The sequence below is a fragment of the Anser anser genome, assembly GCF_964211835.1.
Source record: "Anser anser genome assembly, chromosome: 3".
NCBI classification, from domain to species: domain Eukaryota; kingdom Metazoa; phylum Chordata; class Aves; order Anseriformes; family Anatidae; genus Anser; species Anser anser.
Window position 1 is genome coordinate 75,093,474 of NC_139722.1, and position 21,786 is coordinate 75,115,259.

General features: G+C 38.4%; 1 long non-coding RNA gene across 2 annotated transcripts in view; it reads right to left on the minus strand.

Annotated features, from left to right (window-relative positions):
• The window catches only part of LOC310896472, a 360,334-nt gene that overhangs the window by 180,214 nt on the left and 158,334 nt on the right, over positions 1–21,786 (minus strand). The window contains exon 11 of one of the 2 annotated variants that reach the window (XR_014581512.1): positions 13,763–13,900. The exons of the other annotated variant lie outside the window; for it this stretch is intronic. This is a non-coding gene — a long non-coding RNA (uncharacterized lncRNA). The remainder of the gene's footprint in view (positions 1–13,762; positions 13,901–21,786) is intronic. 2 annotated transcript variants of the gene reach the window in all.

Here is a 21,786-nt window from a genome sequence, read left to right on the forward strand (position 1 = left end):
CATTAACTTGCCATTAGGTGAGCCTGTACCTAAACAGCAGTGCGCTACCGCTCAGTCATGAGGATGTTAGTAAACACTTTTGTCTGTGAGGAACCATGAATAAGCACACATATAAATCTGCATAGTGCAGAATGTGTGTTAGCGCAGGGAATTACATACAGAAGCATTTACTAACAATAGTGGGAGTTATGTCCCTAGCAACCATTACAAAATAAATAAATAAACAAACAAACAAGTGTCAGCATCCAGGTAACATTTAGCTTGTGAAGTCCTAAACCATACGAAAATTCCCATATTATATCTGCCTATATATCTCCTTAAAAAAAACCAAAAAACAAAAACAAAAACAAAAAAACAGGAAAAACGACAAAGAAAGAACAAACATCTATCACGGATATCATATGAACTTCAGCATTGAAATTGTCTTGAGGGAAAATGTCTCAGAAGAGATTGACATTTTTCTTGCTTTTAAGACTCGTGTAGGCACAAAGACATCTTCCCCATTTTCCATTTCTTTATTAAAAGAATAGTTCATAGCTTATACGCAATTTTTGACAGCAGAACCTTGTCCAAGTAGTCAATATCCCTAATGCAGCCCAGAAGGTTTTTGATGAGAGGATGACTTTTGACAGACCCACACTTCAAAAATCTGACAAGGACTGTTTCCAGAATCCAATGAATCTTGACCCTTTTGGGGGAAAAGCTGCTCATCAGATAGAATCACTTGGTCACTTCCAGTCCCAGACTTACGCAGACCAGACTTTGTACCTCAAGCCTAAACAAATACCTGCTTGACAAACATTTTCACTGAGTGATACCATTTTCTTGATTAACTTGATTCATGTCACACTGCTTGGGACATTTAAAAAGTGTTATAGTGCAGTGAGTATTTGATATTACAAATTAATGGAAATTCTGATAACCACCTGAGGTAGAGGCTAGATATCCCACAAGAAAAGGTGGTTTTACTTCTGTGTGTTTCTGTTAGTCTCAGAGAGATTTGAACTTCTGCTGTATCTTCACTGGTCAAAAAAAAAAAAAAGTTATCTTTCTGTGTCCTCTGTTCCAACTCTGCAGGTGATGTTCCCATATATTTTCTTTTAAATTACACTGTCCTTCATATAATAGCATATCAGAAAAAAATCAGATATTTCTATTTTTTTTTGCTCCACAAAGCTACACTTCCATTACTTCCCACATTGGATTTCCCCAAAACACTTAACATTTTTGAAATCCATCTAAAAAGAGATTAATGGGCTTTGCACACTCACATCCTTTAGGTGACTCTGAACACACCACTATCCCCCCCCGTACGGAAAAGAACAGAACTGTTGCTGTGTTGCACAGAAGCCCTAGCAATTAAGGGCTCCTCACTCTGTAAGTACAGCTTCTTCCTCCCAAAATAATGCAACTGAGAACAGCCATACAAACACAGAATCAAATGCTATTAGTAAAAAACAAAACAAAAAAACAAAAAAAAAAACACAAAACCCACCATAGAAACGAAAAAACACAAAAAAATATTTTCCAAATGCAGCATGTTTTAATATGTGTAGCAATGTATTATATAGCAATGATACAGAAGGTCCATCCAGTCTGATGCATCTGATTAAGAAGGTAGAAGGAAAGCAAGGGCAATTGTTTGTTGGATTTTTTTTTTTTTAAACAGTATCTTGTAGGTACCTCCACCCCAGCTCCCCACCTGTCACAGAAGTTCACTGCAAACACAGAAACACATCTACATGTATTATAAAACTCCCTATTAAACACTCTATTGAAAAGGACAGAGGGGTTTATGTTTAGGAACCATGAACAGATTACTAAAGACATCACAAGTGCCAGCCTAAGCAAAGTGTTTAAGGCAACGCAGAGAAAATAATTACATTTCTATTTCAGTGAAGCACTTGAGCACATGCTTATCTAAGTAGTGGCATAAAAGCTTTGGTGAATAGAGATGAGCCTACTTACATCCTGAGGATGAGGCACATGCTTAAGTCCTTGTCTGAGTCAGCATCTCCTTGAACAAATATAAGTCTCCTGGATTTCTTCTTGTTTGCACAGAAAAAATGTGCAAGGACACATACAAAAAGTATACTGAGAGCTGATAAATACACTCTACCCTCTATATCTGTGGGCCTTTTGCCTTTGGGATTAAGTTTGCATCCTCTCTGAGCCCATGTTACTATGTACTTTTCAAGAAACAGATGTGCACTTCAGAAATACACGTACATGCTTCAGGGATCTTCTTGGAAGAAAAATGCCACAAGATGCTACGAAAATTCTCCGGTGTGATACTGTGCTGATGATATGGCCAGAAAATAAGGAAATTGCAGCTATGAGTGAAGGACCCATTTACAGGAAATAGAATTCTTCCTGGACATAGACCCAGAGTAGGTACATTAGAAAACATTCCAATTTTAATTCACTGAATTTAAAAAGTCTTTATTCAAAGGTAATAAGTACCAATCAACTGGGTGAAGAAAATGGGTAACACTGCTTCTCTCCACATCCATTGCACCTCTAAAGCAGAAGCTCCTAAATTTCTACAGATTAATATTCACAGTCTAAGATATTAGGTGGTATCTACTACAAACCACCACTGCACACTGGAGTATAGCACAACCTTCTCCTGTGGCCTAATTATCTGTTGCAAAGAGAAAAGCAAGCTGAATCATTAAGATTAACCCCAAATACAAGAGGTCTCAGAACATCAGTACTAAAATATTCTGTACTTTCTAGTTGCTTTGCATGAAAAAATTGATGCACAAATATCCTGCACCCAACACAGGATTGCGAGCCATCACTTGGACGGATGAAGCACTCCCAAAACAAAAAAAATTAGCCATGGATTAAATACAGACAGTCAGATGTCATTATCTTGTTGCATACACGCGTAAAAGTCAAACTACTTATCTAAACGTAATAGTTGTAAACATATCCATTTGATAAGCTGAAAAACATCAGAGTCTAGTCAGCTTAGAGAAGGGAAATATGCAAACTATAGATAAGTTAGAACAGTTAAGAACCATTTAAAACAACTAGGAGATATCCCCAAAAGCTACAATCCATCTGTTATGAAAGAAAGTTCTATGGACTCAGTCTTTTTTTTTTCTTTTTCCAGAGAAGAAAAAAAATCCTCCAACACACACAGATGACAGCATTATAACAGTGAATTTGAATCAAAAGCTATTAAGAACAGAAATTCGATAAAGGAAACAAAAGTGAAAGTAAATTTTGACTAGCACTCAAATGTTTCTAGGTACAATAAGAACACAAATAGATTCTAGTATTAGTACATACGTATTCCTAGCAAATTATGTATGATAATATAAAAAATGGGCAGAGGTGTTAAATATTTCTCTCCTGAATTTCATGAAGGAAAATGTATGGAACGTATTTACATTCTCTAAAGATAACACAATACTTCTACATCACCTTGAGTTACTATTGGATTGTAAAGCCAATTTAACGTTTAAAAAATAAGGTCCTCGGGAAAGCAAAAACAAAAAGCCCCGTAAGAACAAAACAGCTGCAATCACACAAAGCGAGCTGGTTGAACCATTAAAGTAGATTTTCTGTAGCTCCTGGAATCCTAAAAAAGTTCAGCAGAACAAAAAAGATAAACTAGCGATGGGGAAATACTTTACAAAGGTGAAAGGGCTGACTGGTTTCACATCAGCAATCAGAAGACCTGGCACCAATCTCAACAAAATAATGGAAAGGCTAATTTATGGCACAGTTAGGCATAAAAGGAGTGCAATGTAATCAAAGGCAATGAATGGGGGCTTATGAAAACTAAACCTTACTTTCAAATGGACTTCTGCTGACAGGATGTTAAACTTGTTAATGTAATAGATTTCTTTATAGTATTAGATTTAACCTTAATTAAAAAATTACAATTATACACAATCAGCATGGCATGCATTATACAGACTTGAACTTCCCAAAGCAACAGATATTAAAATGCTTTTTTAAGTAAGCGTGGAGCCACGGTTAAGCAGCAGTCCTTTTGGAGATGTGTTCTGTGACCTAAGCTATATCTAAAAGATGTATAACTGACAGTTCAGGGGGAGGAAAGAAGTACCCCAGATTACTAGCAATAAATTCACAGATTATATATCCCAAAACAAGAGCATGGACCGCAGCCCTCAGCCCCACCTGAATCATCCAGGAAGCTTTCAAACGCCTCCCTCCTCCTCTCTCCAAAAATTATGCATCTTCTAAGAATTTAGACTTCCGGGCCAGGTATTGGGCATTACCACACACCACCTCTATTCCCAGGTCGGTCACCCAATGCCCTTTGCTGCTGTTCAACAGATCTAGGTATCCCAGAAAGTGTTCCCACAAAACTCGCAGGAAAGAAGCCATGTAAAGCCAACAAACACTGAAAAACAGAGGAAAGAGTCAAGTCTTACGTGCCGGTGTGATAAGTGCAATAGAGGAGTCTAGCTCCAGCATTAATTTAGCAAAAAAGAAATGGGAAAAAAATAGGAGAGGGTTTAAAAAAATAGTGTAAAGAATGACTAGAGGCCGGGAAAGCTTGCTTTATAATAAACAATAAAAAGGAGTGTATTCTGTTTAGCTGTCAGAGAGAAGACTAAAGTGTGTTTCAAGTGTATACCAACATATATACAGAATAGAAATTTGATAAAAAGAAGGCATTTCAATTCAGCAGACAAAGAAATAATAAGATCCACAGCATCTTGAAGCTTTGTCTGGTTATGTTCAGACTAAAGTAAGTGTTGTATTTAGGGAACAACAAAGATAATTGAACCACTAGTTTAATTACACATTCAAAGAAAAAAAATAATATTACATTGTTCCTATTGCTATTCCTTTTCCTATTGACTGTTTACACAGTGGGAACAAAAAATGTTAACCTGCATCTTTGATAAAATGCCATTTAGGAACATCAGCAAAATGCTATACTTGTAGAGCTTAGATTGGAAACATGAAATAAAAAATGTTGAGTTTGTTTTAATGCAAAATGCTACTCAAATAAGTTTTTCCAATACAAGTTTTAGTAACACTTTGCAAAACCTAAACAGCAGATTCAGGCCAAATTTCATCTAGCAGCATCCTTTTCCATTTGTACCATCCTGTTTTGTCGCTTTGCTGTTTTACAGGAGTGATACTGTTTCATACCCACTGCTCTGTGCAGCCCAGCATTTACTAAAATACTCTGATCTCACTGGAGCACTAACATGTGGCTAAGTACCTGCCCCACTACTGCAGTCTTAGCAAGATGGGTTGTTCTTTTAATAACTGCATGACAAATAGTGCTAAAGCTAGATGTTCTGACCAGCATTATAGGCAGCACTTCCCTGATGTATGCACAAACACAGTGATATTATCCAGTTAAGATTTACTGCTGAAAAAATGAAATCACCTATAATCAGCAATAATATAGGCAGTGTAACACACAGACATTTTGCTAGTCTCTCTCAAGTCACTGTAATTGAATAATTATATCAAAGATACTGACTGTAAACCAAGAGTTGATACTAACATTAACTAAAATCATGACATTGCTCACTTTATACAAATCCTAACACATCATAAAACATCCACCTACAGTATATTATAAGTTGTTAAAAAAAAGATTAAAATCTAAGGTTTTTAACAAAATTATTGTCTTTTACTCTGATTTACATAGCACTCCATAACTTGACTGTAATGATGAGTCCAGCAGATTTGGGCTTTAATGAGGGCCCTGAGTAATGATGAACAGCTGGCTATCTTAAATCAGGATGTCTGCTGAGAATGGGCAATTTGAAAAACCATAGGCTATCTATTGCCAGCAATTCAGAAGCAATGCCAAAAATCTAAGAAATTAGGGAAAAAGTGTCTTTACTACGATTTAACCCTCTGGCTATCCCAGGTGCCTGGAGACAGTGACCATGATTGGCAAAGGAATGGTGACGCACATGAACAAAATTTTCCCTGTTCTTTAATGGCTGCAGTCAGACAACTAGGGTGAGGAAGATGGAAACCCATAAGCATCTGATCTGTCTGTCTAGGAAAACAACCAAAACCTTTCAGTCATGTAATACCTAGACCTCTGAAAGCTACAAAACAGCAGCTGTGCACAGGTGAAAGGTGTTAATCCCTTGTTGCTGTCTCTTGATAAAAGTAAGCCTCTGTAATACACTATAGTAATCACCACTACACTTTATAGGTTAGACCATGGAGATAAAGCAATACTTATGAACAATTTAATAAAGAACAGGTTTTCCATTAAGTAAGTCCAGTACACATTCGCTTAATACCTGGAACAAAGAATCTAAAATCCAGGAAGATGTAACAGCAAACATACCATCATATTTTGATGGTACCCCTTTTATATTTTACAGTTTTCATGACCACTTACTATAAGAGTGGTCATAAATAGCCCAAGAACATCCAAAACTATGATTAACTATCACTGTAAGCTGAGGGAGAACATAACCAAGTTACCCTGTACCCGAAAGATTATCACCTCTCTCTTCTTGCCTTTTTCTTTCCTAAGTCATTACACATCCCATTAGTTTTGCTAACATTCATCTTCCATCCCGCGTTTATGTTGTCATCTCTTGCAATAAATTCAACATTCTTTTCCTTAAATCAATACACCATCAGCTGCAAATCCACAGTGTTACAGCCTTGTTCTCTATTTACCCTAATAGCCATTTTCTCCAGAGCACTTGTTAAATACTGTGTGTAGTGTCCAAACAGCACACTCATTGTATCATAAGGAAACAGTGGCTCCTATTCAAAACCCCTTTGATTAAATGCAGACAACCTCAGGTGTGCTGGTTGCTTGTTACAATAGCACTGTACACCTGTCAGGCCAGTCAAGGAAGAGTAGGCAACAGGGTAGAAAATTGCACAGTCACTGGGTGAATTCCTTGTGTGGACTCTGACCACATTACACACCCAAATCTCATTTCCCACATGGCCACCAGAGAGAATCCACTTGCCACTGAACTCTGATATCATAGGCAAACTTCTAGGTTGATCTCAGACTAGCATATGTTGTGCTCTGGTCATACGCATGTCTGGATCACTCAAAGTCGCTGTGCAGAAGTGATATGCTCTATTCTAACTACTGCGTTATCTCTGGCTTTCTAAGAGACAGGTAAAAGGAAGCTGCACACCAGCACTGCAAAGGACTTTCCATGACCCAGCCATTTTACAAACCTTATGTTCTTCCCCAAGTAACCAGTAGATCAAAGTGCATAGAATACTTTTGGAGACAGAAACCATTGGCCAATCTGATGCACAGGATTAATAGAAATAGTTGTTTGCATAGACAAATAAGGCATAGGAGACTAGAAAGGAGATCTTACAATCCTCACATTTTTGGAAATAAAATATACCACTAGACCCACAGAGAGGTGCTACTTGCAACTCCCCAAAAGAATAGAATTCAGAGTGGACTGTGTTCATTTTCCATGGTCAGGGTTCACAGAACATCAACTGGAGTTGACAAAAGTGATTCATTCAAAATGTCTGTCAGTATTAATTGATCAGACTTCATCCTACTAACTGATGCCCCATGTGTGATGAGAACAGAAAAAAAACATTTAAAAACATATTAATGTTAATACTAAAGTGTTTTATACTCTATTTGCAGATTTAGTTTTAATATTTCTCACATTACAAAACCACATGGCATTCTTCCTGTTTATTCCCTCTCTCTGCAAAAGCACAGCACTCCATACAGTAGTTAACTCAATTCCATTTTTGGAATGAAGAATGTTGAGCTATTTGACCAAAAAATAAATTGCATTTCTTTAAAACCATGTGTACTAAGAACTTGAACAAGAGATACTTGCAGTATTTCATAGGAAGAACCATACAACACTTCTGCTGAGCTCATTCATGAATTCATGTTTTGTATTACACCAGTTGTATAGCTCATGCCCCTAATCACAAGCAGTTCTGATGTGCTTGTTTTTTTTAAGTTACTGCCTCGTAGTAAGGAGTCGCACAGACTGTGTTACTTGTATGGCATTTCTTGGATGGAAACTGAACAGTTGCACTGGGGAAAACAGTTTGAATACGTCTCCTGGAGAAGCAATATTTCCTCTAAAGTGACTGAGAGACAGACGAAAGAAAGAGGTTAAAATATGGGACACAGCTGCTACAGCTGTGAATAACTACCCATTTTCACTTCATAAGCATTTGCATTGGGAAAACTAGTTGCAGCAAGTACAGTGTCTTCAATGTAATTTAGTCACCAGTTGGCACTTAATTTGATCCTCCATTTAATTTGATCAAGACCTCTGAAACTAAATCATCTGGTGCTTAAAAATACAACTTCCATTCCTAATTTTTTTTTCCCGCTTTAGTCAGGATAAATTGCTACTGGATAAATTGATTCCTGGCTACAGATAGTTGCTATTTAATTAATGGTGATGAGCATAAAAAAATTTGTATAAATAAATGAAAGATATAATCCAAAAAAAAAGATAGATTCTGATCAGGAAAAACTTGTGCAATAGTTTAGGATAGCTTAAAAGCTAAGAAAAGATTTTAAAAGTACTACTATACTAGGAATCTGTGCTTGTCATCCCCCTCCTATTAGCACTATAGTATGCAGCTACTATTTACTTTCAAAGAATTATTGTTTAGTAGTATTATAGCAATTCTGAGCAAACCAACTATACATGCCATACATCTTCACCACATCTGGGAAAAGAAACACTTCCTTAAGATTCACTGTTCAGGAGTCTTGACACAGGACTATTCTGCCTCCTTACAGGCCAGACAAGCTATGACATACACCCCAACCACTATATCAATACTACAAAGAAATATAGATTTCAGTAAGGGGGGGATTCAGTAATGGGGGAAGCAGGTCAGGAAAGACTAATATTAAACAGGAAGGCTAGACATTATATAGTCCAATGCAATAAACATTTTTGTTTGTTTGTTTTCAGCTTTATTCCCACAGGGATTTTTTTTTTTTCATCTTCTTAATTCAAATATTTGTCCCACGCAGATCTGGCAGAGCCCCACCTTGATTTTCTGGCAAACAATATGGAATACTCATCTGGCTAATGCAGAAAGCCCTTAGTAGAAGACCAAAGAGATGTATATAGCAAACAATGGATAATGCTTTTGGTAGCCAGATAAACCAGATGAAACATTCTGTAGCATATCAAATTCCAGTGCTTACACATTTGTAGTATCACTTAGCATCTCAACTCACATTTTAGTAGAGCCAGACAACACGAATGAGGCCCTGGATGATCCATCATCACTCCACAATATCTTGGTAAAGACACCATATGTAAGGCTACAAGCCTGGCAGATACTGATATGCACCTAATCAAGGGATACTGATATCCAGGCCTTTCCCAAGGATCAAGAGCTTTTGGTTCTGCCCCATGGCCCCCATGTTCACCCCTCACCATGGGGACGTTATGTTTGAGATCATTGTTCCTTTCTTCAGCCACACTTTATTTATTTTCCCTTTCCACCCTCCTGTCCCACCCATGCTCTCCCTTGCCTAGTTTTATTTTTCAGGTGGCTGTACTGTAAATTGTCCAAGAATAAAATTATTTTCATTAATCCATCCTGTGCTAGTCTATTTTTAAGGCAGCTTGTGTCAGCAGCACATTTCTGTAGCTCAGGTAATTTTCTCCCTTTTAAATTAAATAAGGGCTCTGACAACTCCTCTGTTTTGAAAGATGCAATGAGATACGACATCTGTTATTCTTTCCCCCCACTCAAGATCTTTCCAAAAGAGCTCACTACAGCATTTCTACACCATCTTCCATTCTCTTGCACTGCCTTTCCTCACACCTCTATATTTCGACAAGCAAACAAGCAGGAGGAGAATGCTAATAAGCACCTGAGGCAGAGAGAGGGTTAATGAGACTTGTAGTGGGGGGTTCTCATTAGGTGTGAAGCTATCTTATTAGAGGATGATGTGGATTATGAGAGTAAAGTGAGCCACTGCACATCAGCATCTCTGACTTTCAGAAAATCCCACACCAGTCACTGTAAAGAAAGACAAATAAAGTATGCGTAACTAGTTACTACTGAACTAGAAGCATGCCCAGTGCAACCCGTCATGGACAATTTCACAGTTAGGATTTGTGGCTCAAATACAGCACGGTTTTAATTGTTCATGGTGCTAGGCATTTTAACTGTAACTCTGCTGCAAATAGTTAACAGGGAAAGAAAGCCTCACAATCAAGCTTTAACATTTTACTGCTGCATTTTTCCAATGTCAGCCACAAAAAGTGGATTGTCTCACTAAGTTGCAAAACAAAGAGACAGAAAGTTGAGAGTGCCCTTTTACCTGAACCCAGCAGGCCGAATCATTTCAGATTATCAGAAGGAAAGGGATGGAGTGGACAGAACTGGGGGGTAGCATCACACCAAACTGGGGCCAGCAGACATGCCTGAGTCAAATGAAGGAGAAATAAATTCTTCCCCCACTCCATCACGTGCTTTGCCTCATCTCATCATTTTAAGCCTATGTCCAATTACTTGAGCTTAAGCATTACTTAAGTATTTTTTGAATAACTATTATGCCTCTGTTTCCCTACACGGGCTTCAAGAGAGAGGAACACCACAGCTAAACAAAGCATTTCATGTGGCTCAGAGGTGTACTTTAATTTGGTGTGTGTGTATTATTTTTGCACATTGTGTTTAGCAATGCACACAGCATTTCCAATACTCTCAGCTACCATAATTATAATTTATCATATGGCTTTAGAATAAGAAATTAAGTAGAATGCAGGCAAGTGTCACCTTGGTACCCAAAAACCATTTAGGAGAGTTGCTTCATTTAGCGCACATCTATCTGGACCTACTCACCTCTCTTTCCCCATAGAAATTTGTTTAAAAGTTTTTTTGCGCATGTAATTATTGAAACAATATGAAAGCATACTTTCTGAAATGTGGGTGCATTTGTACTTAGCAAAGGGAGTCCTCGGTATGGAATTTAATACTTTTGTATCCTTTAAAAAGGCATTTCATCAGCACACTTACAAACACACACTTCTTGTAAATAATAAATCAAAGTGTTGTTCCCCTCAGTTGTTTCAAAGATCATTCTAGATAGAATACTATGTCTGGAGCATGAGCAACACCCTTGAACTGGTTAAAAATACACTGTTAAACAGAGAGTGTGAAAGACTTTGGGAGGCAGCAGGGAAAAATGAAAAGAGCACCAGCTAACTCAAGTGAGAGATGAAGATGAGTTCAGCAGCATACTAGAGAGAAGCAGAAAAAGTACAAAAAGTGCTCGTCTTTGTCAAGGGTGCCTGGTGTGCACTCAATTCTTTGCATGTGGCTCTATGACTGACTGAGGCACAGCAGCCTTTCAGTGATCCACATATAAGCACTCTCTTGTATGTCCTCCTGAGGGAGGGGAAGTGCGGAAGTGCATCTCTGCATGGCTCTACCTAAAGAAGAGACTATTAACCTCCCCTCATCCTAAATAAATTTTGCTTATAAAGAGCAACAGGGTTTTAAAGAATTACACAACTGAAAGTGAGATACACTAGTTTTTATATGCCAAGTATCAAAGAGTACTATTTTTGTTTTTTAAACATCCGGAAAAACAGAGTCAACGGAGAGACTCAAGGCCATACCAAGAATGTTGCAACAGCGTCAAGAGCCTGAATCCAGTTCTTCCATGTCTGTATCCAACAACAACCAATCTAAACTTTCTCACATGGATAGTTCAACCAATGAATAACGCTCATAGCAAGGAGGAGGGACAAAAAACAAACTAGACAGAGAAGATGTGGACAGAGAGCCTATCACTTTCTGAATTACCATAGAGCTTGTTATTGCTGCTACATTATGTTGAGTTAGCTCAATAACTTAAAAGCAGCTCAAAGAGGGTTGCCAGCTCCAGACAAAACATAGTAGTTGGAAACAAGTAAAGAGTAGGCAAGTGCAGCCAGATATACATGATTAAGTAATAACATTAGCAGGAGTAATATCATCACTGTTATTATAATCCAAAAAGGGAAAAATAAGAAAATGCAACCACCACCTTATACTGATGCATTTTTGACAAGAAACTCGGCTTACACAAGAACACTCATGAAACTGTCTACTGCTACACACAGAACCATAAACATGCCCTGAGAGCAATACAGTGGAGATCACAGTAGACTAATAGAGGCATACTACCAAAACATTGTATGCTATATGCTGAACAAATATTGCAAAAATGAAAGCACGACACTTTAGCATTGTACAAGATAGCCTTAATTCCCAGAAACAGAAGTTACCCAAGATTTTGATATGAATTCACTCACTTAATTCCAGACAAGTAAAACAGAGCAGGATGATTCTAGCAGGATTTGTTCACTATTCATGAGCAGCTTCTAATCTGGATTTAGAGTTTAGTATGTAGAAGTGGCACTTTTCACAGTAAACTACAGATTTAACAGCATTACACTTTATTAATTCTGCAGACAGAGCTTTAATAGGACTTTACAACTTGCATGTTTAAGTTAACTCCTTGCTCCCCAACTGAGCAGTAATAGGGACACACAAAATATATATAAAAATCTTTTAAGAAGCAGATGACCTTCCTATCCAGCCTAAGGTAGATAAATGAAATTTAATTTATTTTTCTGCAGATTATGTTAGATCACTCATTCCTCCCTTTTATAACTGATAGTACTTAGATACTAACCCCCATAGCATTTATTTTTTCTTTAAATTTCATTTTTCTACTGCCTTAGTTCAGCTTTACTTAGAATACTTCATTTTTCAATCAAAATATCATCTACCACATACTCCCACCCCCAAAAAAACAGCAAACTAAATTGAACGGAGGGGACCGAAAAAAATCAATGGGGAAGATTTGGGGGGAGAAGAGTATGGAAGAAGCGTGAATACATTCAGTATTTCTCTCATTGAAGCATATTTATGATATCTCAGAACATCCAACTGACTGCTGCTTGATCCAAATGGAAAGAGTCTCATGAGATTAATGGGTATCTCTTAATGGAGAAATTTCTTCTCAGGAAGAGTAGTCAGGCATTGGAACAGATTCTGCAGGGAGGTGGTGGAGTCACTATCCCTGGAAGTGTTTAAGGAAAGGTTGGATGTGGTGCTTAGGAACATGGTTTAGTGGGTGACATTGGTGGTAGGGGGATGGTTGGATCAGATTATCTTGGAGGTCTTTTCCAGTCTTAATGACTCTATGATATCAGACCTGTATACTGGAATATCAGTGAAGAGCTAAGGGGCATTAGGAGAGAACAGTTTCTCTAAAATGCCAGTCTTACGAGCAAGTGAGGATGCAGAAAGCCCATCTACATTGGTATCTTGCCCAGCACCCAGATGATATGACATATCAAACAAGAACTGATTGAACTTCACACTGCAAGTGAAACGGTTCTTTGCAGGGGTAAAGCTTTGTCCCTAAGAGCATGCAGATTCTCCAAACTGAAGGAAGTTGAGAGCCATTACCATGTTATTTTGTACTTCTGTATCAGGAGCAATGAAGTATTAATGATAGTGATCAGTGGCAGAAACAAAGCCCCGCTATATAAGATAAATTATGTGAAGCATGTACCAGTCCTCTTCTCAATAATCCAGAAAAGCCTAACACAAGTATATGTCTGTTCTTGCTAATAAGACCACAGATACTGAGGTGTGTTCTTCACTCAGATAGTAGCCCTTATCTCAGAGTCTAATTTTTTTTATAGCACCATATAAGAAGAACCATAATTACACTGATAGTAGTAAATTGAGTAGTACAAGAAAACATTTTCAGGCTGTGGAACCTGTTTACCTTATTAAATTTTTAGAGGCATCTCTTTCATGCTTTTGACATGAGCCTGTAACCACATTCCCAAACAATTCCCAGTCATGATGTGGGAGTCCACACAGGCTGAGAACTGCTCCCAGAAGGCAGTTTGCATGCAGTCACCTGTTTTGGAAGAATAAGAGAATTTAATAGCATGGATGTAAGCTGTTTCATGCCAGATGGCCTCAGGGAATAGCCCTGAGGACATTCTGTTTGTCAGAATTCACAGTAACTTACAAGCAAGTTGCATGGACCTGGAGTGGATACAAGTCTGATGGCATGGCAAATGCTACTATGGAACTTCAGTGAGTATGAAGGTTTATGATATACATACTGATATGAGATAAATTTCCCAGAGCACTATATTCTACAGTGGGTCTTTATGTCCTTTCTTATGGATCAGTGTACATTTCAATGGAGATCAGGATACATTTTCTTCAACGCCCAAGATAAATAAATGCTTTTACAGAGTGACAATGAAACGTAAGTCCTATTGCAAACCCAAGGAATTCTGGGGACTTCATAGAATATCCTGAGTTGGAAGGGATCCACAAGGATCATCAAGCTCAACTCCTGGCTCCATACAGAACCTCCCCCTCCCCCCTGCAAAACAAAACAAAAACAAACACTCAAACTGCTCTCTCACTCCTCCTCCTCAGAAGAGGAGGGGAAGAAGAAAAGGAAAGAAACAACTCACAGGTTGAGATAAGGACAATTTAATTAAGGAAAAATAATTAAGGGAAAAATATTATTAATTAAATAATTTAACTAAAGGAAAAATGGAAAGGGGGAGAGGGAAGAAAAAACAAAAAAGCAAAGCCCGTGTGTAAGTGCAGAGGAAAGAAATTACTCTCTACTTCCCACCGATGAGCAATGCTTGACCACGTCCTTGAAGCAGAGCCTCAGTGAATGTAGGTATTGTTCAGGAGGACAGACGTTTTCACAAGGAGAGCCCAGCCCACCCCACCCCTCCTTAGGCAACCTGGTGTGCCCTGGCTCCCTGGGGCTCACCGTATTGATGCTGGCCTTAGCTCAGACACACGCTCAGCATAGCACACTGCAGCCCAGAACTCAAGCTCAAGCAATCCAGCAGGCTCAGCCTTCCAAGCAGTTGGGACTACAGATGTGCACCACTGTACTGCAAGCTTTTTGTACATTTTATATCAGGAAAATTCTGCTTAAACCTAAGAAAAAAATTATTTTACACTGCAAGGGTAATCAAATACTAGAACACTTTGTGGAAAGAAACTGCAGATGTCCATCCTCAGATATATTTAAAACCTGACTGGACACAGCCCTGAGCAATCTGCTATAGTTAACCCTGCTCTGAGCTGGTGGGGTTGGAAGAAGTAGACCACAAACTAGAGGATTTCCAGAAGTGCCTTCCCATCTCAATGACTGTGATTCTTCCCAAAGGTGAATTACAGAAGATGAGCAGAAAGGGAATAGTCTGAAGGTTACCAGTTGCTGAATATCAAAACAGAAGCTCAGTTTATCCTATCCCTATACATTATTACAAGAATTTTTAGCTGAAAAAGCGTGCAGACTTGCAGCAGGCAGGTCTTGAAGTTGTGGAAGCATCCAAAAATTTTGCTGACAAGACGAAGGCACTCCAATTCAGCAGTCTATTCTGTGAAGTGTTTGCAGCTGCTTGCAACCATGCTGAACAAAACAAATTTTCCATCAGTCTCCTGTGACTGTAAACAGCGCTGCAATGTAGCTTCAAACTCAGCAGAACTGCATGATCAAGCAACAAATTTTCATTGTGCTTCTAGCCTTCTTGTTTACTCATTCAACTCAGAATTCATTGCACTCAGGTTAACGTTAGAGCTGTGAGGAAAGCGTATCTGAAACTCCTATGAACTCATCACATTAGTAAGGTTGCTTTGAACGTGACTATTTTTCACGATATATTTAATGCATGCGAACAGCCCAGTTCTGCTATAGACTTGTTGTAGAGTCTCACTTTCAGGTCTGGTGTCTGAATATTTTTGTGCAAAACAGCAGAGGAAACTAAAAGATGGATGGATTGGCACTCCATAAAAACAAAGCAAAGATTCACATTAATTTTCTTGATTTACTTAAACACTTATGTCCTTTAATGCTGGCTCAACTATCCCCTATATAGGATGGGAAGAGTTCATTTGTACTTAAAAAGTTTCTAGACTTTGTAAACTGTTCAATGTGAAGATTCCTGATATTTTGTCATTTTGAGAAGTAAAACAGTATTTCCTGCTAATTTCATAAAATCCTTCCACACCCCTGCCCCCCACCATAGAAAGACCATAAGTTTTAAGATGTACTTGGAACTCTCATTTTGCCTTTTTTTTTTCTTGACTAAGATTGTTGTGATTTGGGAGTGAGTGAGTAGCAGGGATTGATGAAAGCCTCTGAAGACTGCTGCAGTGGAGGGGAAGGGAAATTAAAAAGGAGCACTTTTCTTAACAGCTGTTCAGAGCAGCAAGAGCCACACATGGAGAAGCATGCTGGGTTAGCAGCTTCAAGAGGTTTTTTTTTCCAGTTACCATGACATTGTTTCCCAAGTGATACCAAGGAACACCTTGAGGGCAGCAACATAGAAACATCCAGCACACACATATATGAACATATATATATTTTTATAAAAACACAAGCACTGAAAAAAAACAGCTTTAAATCCTTGGAAAAGAGTAGACCAACCTGCAGAAAAAAAATTTACATTCATCATCTTAGAGGTTTTGACTATAAGGTCAAAAAACAGAGAGAAGTTCATACGAAAACAGTCAAGCACCACATTTAACATTTTGGCCTTAGCACTGGACTATCAGAACTGCCAGTATTTTATGCTAAACAGAATATAAAAAAATACTCTTAGATTATCCTACTGTAGATAAGCCATTCCTATATCCCCATAAAGAATGATTTTACTGTAAATATGAGTTATTCCTGTCTCAGGAAATAGTTTTGAACTTTGCAGTTCATTGCTATAGTCAGAGTTAATAGAAAAGATCACTAGACTTCACAATTGTCCACTAGAAGAGGAAGGATCCTCCACATATTATTATGCACAGGAGACAAGCAAATTTCTCTAATCCACTTTTGCAGAACCTGCCAAATAACAATACATAACTCCTTGGAGACTTCTGGCTGTTGTATATCATTCAGAGTCAAGGGGACACCAGTTGACCCAGCATTAGAGCGGTTCCTCAGAGAATATGTTTAGGTATTTCTATCACCAAGAAGACCTAGCCACAGATGCTAAGGAAAGCGTGACTAATTCTTTCAGGTACTTTTGTGCTTCCCCTACCTTACCCATTGGGCAGCCTTGAGGGAAAAGGGAAAACACAGCCAAGATAGTCTCCATATGAAAATAATCCTAGCACTGCTGTCTCACCCTCTTCTTTTAAACAGCAACAACAACAAAACAACCATACAACTTTTGCTACAAGTACCACCAAAAATTTCCCCACATCAGGACAAAGAGCACTTAAAACAAAATGCAAGTATTTGGCATGTAATAATGAAGATACTGCACAGATTAGGAGCCCAGCCAAATTCAGCTGGAGATTTAGGTGTTGCATTTCCAAATCGTGCATTAGAAATTAGCAGAATGCATACCTCAGTATGGAGGACATTTGTCCCAACACTTCAACTTTGTTCACCGTAACATTTTGCCAGGGGATGCTGCATGCGCCAAGAGGAAAATGGCTTTTTCAGTGCTGTATGAAGCCAGGGAAATCTGCCAAACCCTTATAAAGCAGTACCTGACATAGAAGCTATATTCATATTATATAACAAGCAGCTCTATATTTATTCCACCATAGCAGTGAAGAGCTGAACAGGACCCAGCCTCACCAGGGACATTAATTAGATGAGAAACCCCCTTAGTTCACTGGTTAGACAGAATCTTTTAGGCCATATTACAGATAATTAAAGTTAGTGGATTAAGTCTTGCTTGGAATAGAGAAAAATGACCTCCAGTCACTGAACCAAGAGTTGCACCTTTCTGGCAAGTCATAATAAGTATTACCCTGAGGTGACAATCCTTTTTTTTTGGTGCTGTCATGTCTTTAACACAGGAAGGTAAGGCTCCTAACTCCAAGCTGTGCATTTCTGTAGAAACTGCAGTTGCAGCTCCTCAGTGCAATGCATGATAGCATTCCCTGCCAGATCACCACACTTTCCAGGAAAACAAAACAAAACAAACAAAGAACAACAACAAAATAGTCCTTCAGGGTTTGCTTATGCTACAAACAGTACTACATCTTCCCCATCCCCCAAAGCACATACCACCTCAAAAGCTCTGTGGAGCTGTTCAGCTGTTTCCCACCGCATTTCAGTGCAGGAGATTTTCAGTGTATATGGGAGAAAGCTTGGAGACAGTAGGTACTCCCACCGCTACGGGCACTGAAGGAATTAGATAACTTTTAGGTCCTCCTGTGCAGGACAATGCATACAAATAAATGGGCTTATCAGAACATACTAGAACCAGGCTACTTGTTCAAAAAAAAAAAAAACAGGAAAAAAGGAAATAAACGAGACTGAAGCACCAGTAAAATTGCCCTCACAACTGCAGGCAGAATCATTAATCTTTTCCAAGCTCAATTAGAGCAGATATACTCCTAAACGTTATCTGTAGACCTAAACATTTTGAGGCTAACCACAGGACGTGTTTCCTGGCTGCTGTTAGAACGCTGTCTGGACTTGGCTACCAATAGTTCATGGGCAGTCACCAAGAAAAATCAGTCCTCTGATGCACTGAAGATTTTTCATCTCTGAACCTCTCTGGTCCCAGATTGTTGCTCTTTCCCTAGTGCCACATCTCCTATCAATTACTGCTGTGCTGTGGAATACTGCTTAATAAACATCATCTTCTTGGCAGAGCACATCTTTTAAGTGATCGATCATAAGAGTCCAGGAAATAGAGTTCTAAGTACTCTATCAGCTTCCTGCCTTTTCCTTTGAATGACAACCCATAGTCATTAAAAAACACCCTTGGCATTAAAATGATTTATTTTAATCTAAACAGAGATTACTTTAATTAAACGTACTTTATTCCTCTTGAAAGTGACAAAGCACTCCCCTGAAGCCCTCAATCACACTATTTATCAAATGATTTCAGTGGGAGCAGCAAGCTGATCCTCCCAGACCTTTTTGCTATGGAACTTCAGTTTTGCTCCAAAAACAGGGAGGGAAAGAAAAAATTCACAGTAAGAAAATATAAACATGTCAAACTAATCTCACATAATGTCACAGTCAAGTCAAGGGACTTTTACTACCGTTAATCAGCTCCTGAGTTTGTAACTAGATATTAAACAACGCAGTAAGGATTACATTAAAAAAAAAATCAAATCAGTGTTTCAACACTGACAAAACAGGATCGTCTCCACCTGTAGCTAGAGTTTTGTTCAGGCAAATGAAGGGTCTGGTCTATTTTTATGATTACTCTGAAGCATTTGTAGCAAACTGAAAGTTAATAAAGTCCAGGTTTGCTGTACAGGAGCTGTAAAAATGGAGCAGAGGGGTCCTGCTCAGAAAATACTGAACAAATGAATATTGAAGAGAAGCATTGGACTAACCACTTAAGGAGATGCTGGGGAAGTACAGCTACCAATAGATGCACACATCAGCAGTCAGTTCACTTTGAACCAGAACATGAAACCAAGTACTTCAAATCAGCAAATACTAACATTCAATCCTCTTCTCCAGCAGCTCAGAAAAGAGAGGAAAGTAAATCGAACTATATCTACGTAAGTCTAGTGCTGTATGGTGAAAGTCATTTGAGATTGCTTGAAAATGGGGGGGAAAATAAACATACACACATGCTTACAACTTTCTCCTGGCAATAAAATTCATTTTGGAGAGATCAAAATATTCAGTGGATTCTCTTTTTTTGTCAAATCTGGTATATTTAGTGAGAAGGAGGGGGAGGTGTCACATTGTCAGAAAAGAAGACTGATTTACATTAGCATTAAACCAGAATATAACTAGAGGTACTTATAAACCTCCTGAAATAATCCATTTCCCCTTCCTTCCAAATTCAGCATATCCATCCTAATTTACAGACAAGTATCTGAAATGCATCCAAACTATTATCAAATCAGTATGCGAGGTGACTGACATTCATCCTTCACCAAACGTCTCTTGGAAAAGAGATTCATGAAAATTCTACCCCAGATGTCTGAGCTTTTTAATGACTAATAGAACAGTGTCTTTTCAGGCTCACCTTTCATTTGTTATTTACTCAGCAGTATTTACACACTGTTAAGGCAGGCTAAGCCATACAAGGGACAGACATACACAAATATAAACAGAATTATAATGTCCTGTTTGCAAGGTAACTGTGATAGGAAACTATACCAGCTCTACAGGAGAACCTACAGATGAGTCACTATTCTGAAACATTCAGGCAGTTCCTAAAATAGCTGTAATTATCCTTCCTACTGAACTATGGGATGTGCCTTTTATTGCCTTGGAACTATTTACTGCCACACACTTCGTTTGCAAGCACTTGTACCAGAAAACACTGTCAGAAAGAGACTATTAGTCATGCAGGTATCTTGGAAGACCTTAAGAGTACCCACTGATCCTGACTTTAAACTAAGAGAGAGGTTTTGACCACAAACTGTCTTAGGACACAAAAGTAGAGATTGTCCCTCTAAGCAGAAACTTACTATGAAACCCAGCAATGTAAGTTAGAGTATCTGTAACTCCTAGTGGACAGTATAAATACACGTTTTCGTTGATCAAATTATTTATTTGTACTTACCAGTAGCCAGATGTGCTTACTATTTTTTTTTTTTTAATGCTTGAAAGTCTAATTAAACCTATACAAAGTTTCTAGTCACTTCATGTCAGAAGCATGCCTTCTTTCAGAAAGAACATGACATTCTTACCTTCTAGGCCTGAAGAAACAGACTTCCTTACAGCAGGGTGAGATAGAAAGGGGTGCAGATTAACTGATTTTTTTTTTTTTTTTGACAGTAAAGCAGACTTATCCATACTATGTTAGCTAAGTTGCAACAAATGCAACAAATTAATTTTAGAAAGCTCTCAGGCATTAGTTTTCCAGTGAGGTCAAAAGGATAGGCTATAACACCTCTTCCCTCCTTTAGCTAGTACAAGTTTTTAGTTGCTGACCCCTTTTTTACTTTAAGCTTTCTTCTTCAACTCTTGTCAGCTCAGATTATTATTATTAATAAAGGACGTGTTATTTATGAGCACCAAATTATTTCCTCATTCATCTCTAACTAGGGATACACCACAGGTCTTCCCTTCATCCCCCTGTAAGGAAATAGGGCCACCTTTACTTGCAAACTGAGGGTAACAGACTGCAGCACCATCTCCCCAGGCAAAGGCAACCCTGGGCTGTCCCATAGATTAATTTTCAGACTGGGAAAGGTCTTTGGAGACAGAGAAAACACAAAAAGTCAATTTTTCCTTTCAGTTTTACTGGCAGAAGAGTAGATATTAGGCCTTCCTATGAAAACATATTAACAGAAAAGGAAGAGAGAAGGGAATTTGTGTAGGGAAGTGAAAAGATTTTCTGACTCAAGGAATGGACTGCAGTGTGTTTTGGGGTTTGGAGATGCTAGAAACAACAGTATGGAGTGCCTGATAGCCTAAATAATGTTCCATTTCATTTTCAGTCACCCTTACTTACTGACTGCAAGTACTCCATGTAGAGAGAGTTCTCCAGAGACAAGCTTCTTGTTGTTTTGTAACGTCCTGGATTACTAGACATTGACTGAGTTGTCGTTGTGCAAAATTTGTCAACCATAGGAAACAAGTGACCTCTTCCTTAGGGAAAGGAGCAAGGAGGAATGCCGGGGGAGAGATTTTTTTCCTATATAAAGGATTTCATCTAGACATGTTAATCATTGATTTTGTCTTAATCATCACAGGAAGCTAACAATGCTATCACCTTGGTCCATTAAAAACATCTGCTCTCTGGTTTTGTTTCCTTTCCACTTTTAAATTAAATACTTCAACAGCCATCAATACAAGCAAGATCTGTTGATGCATCTCAG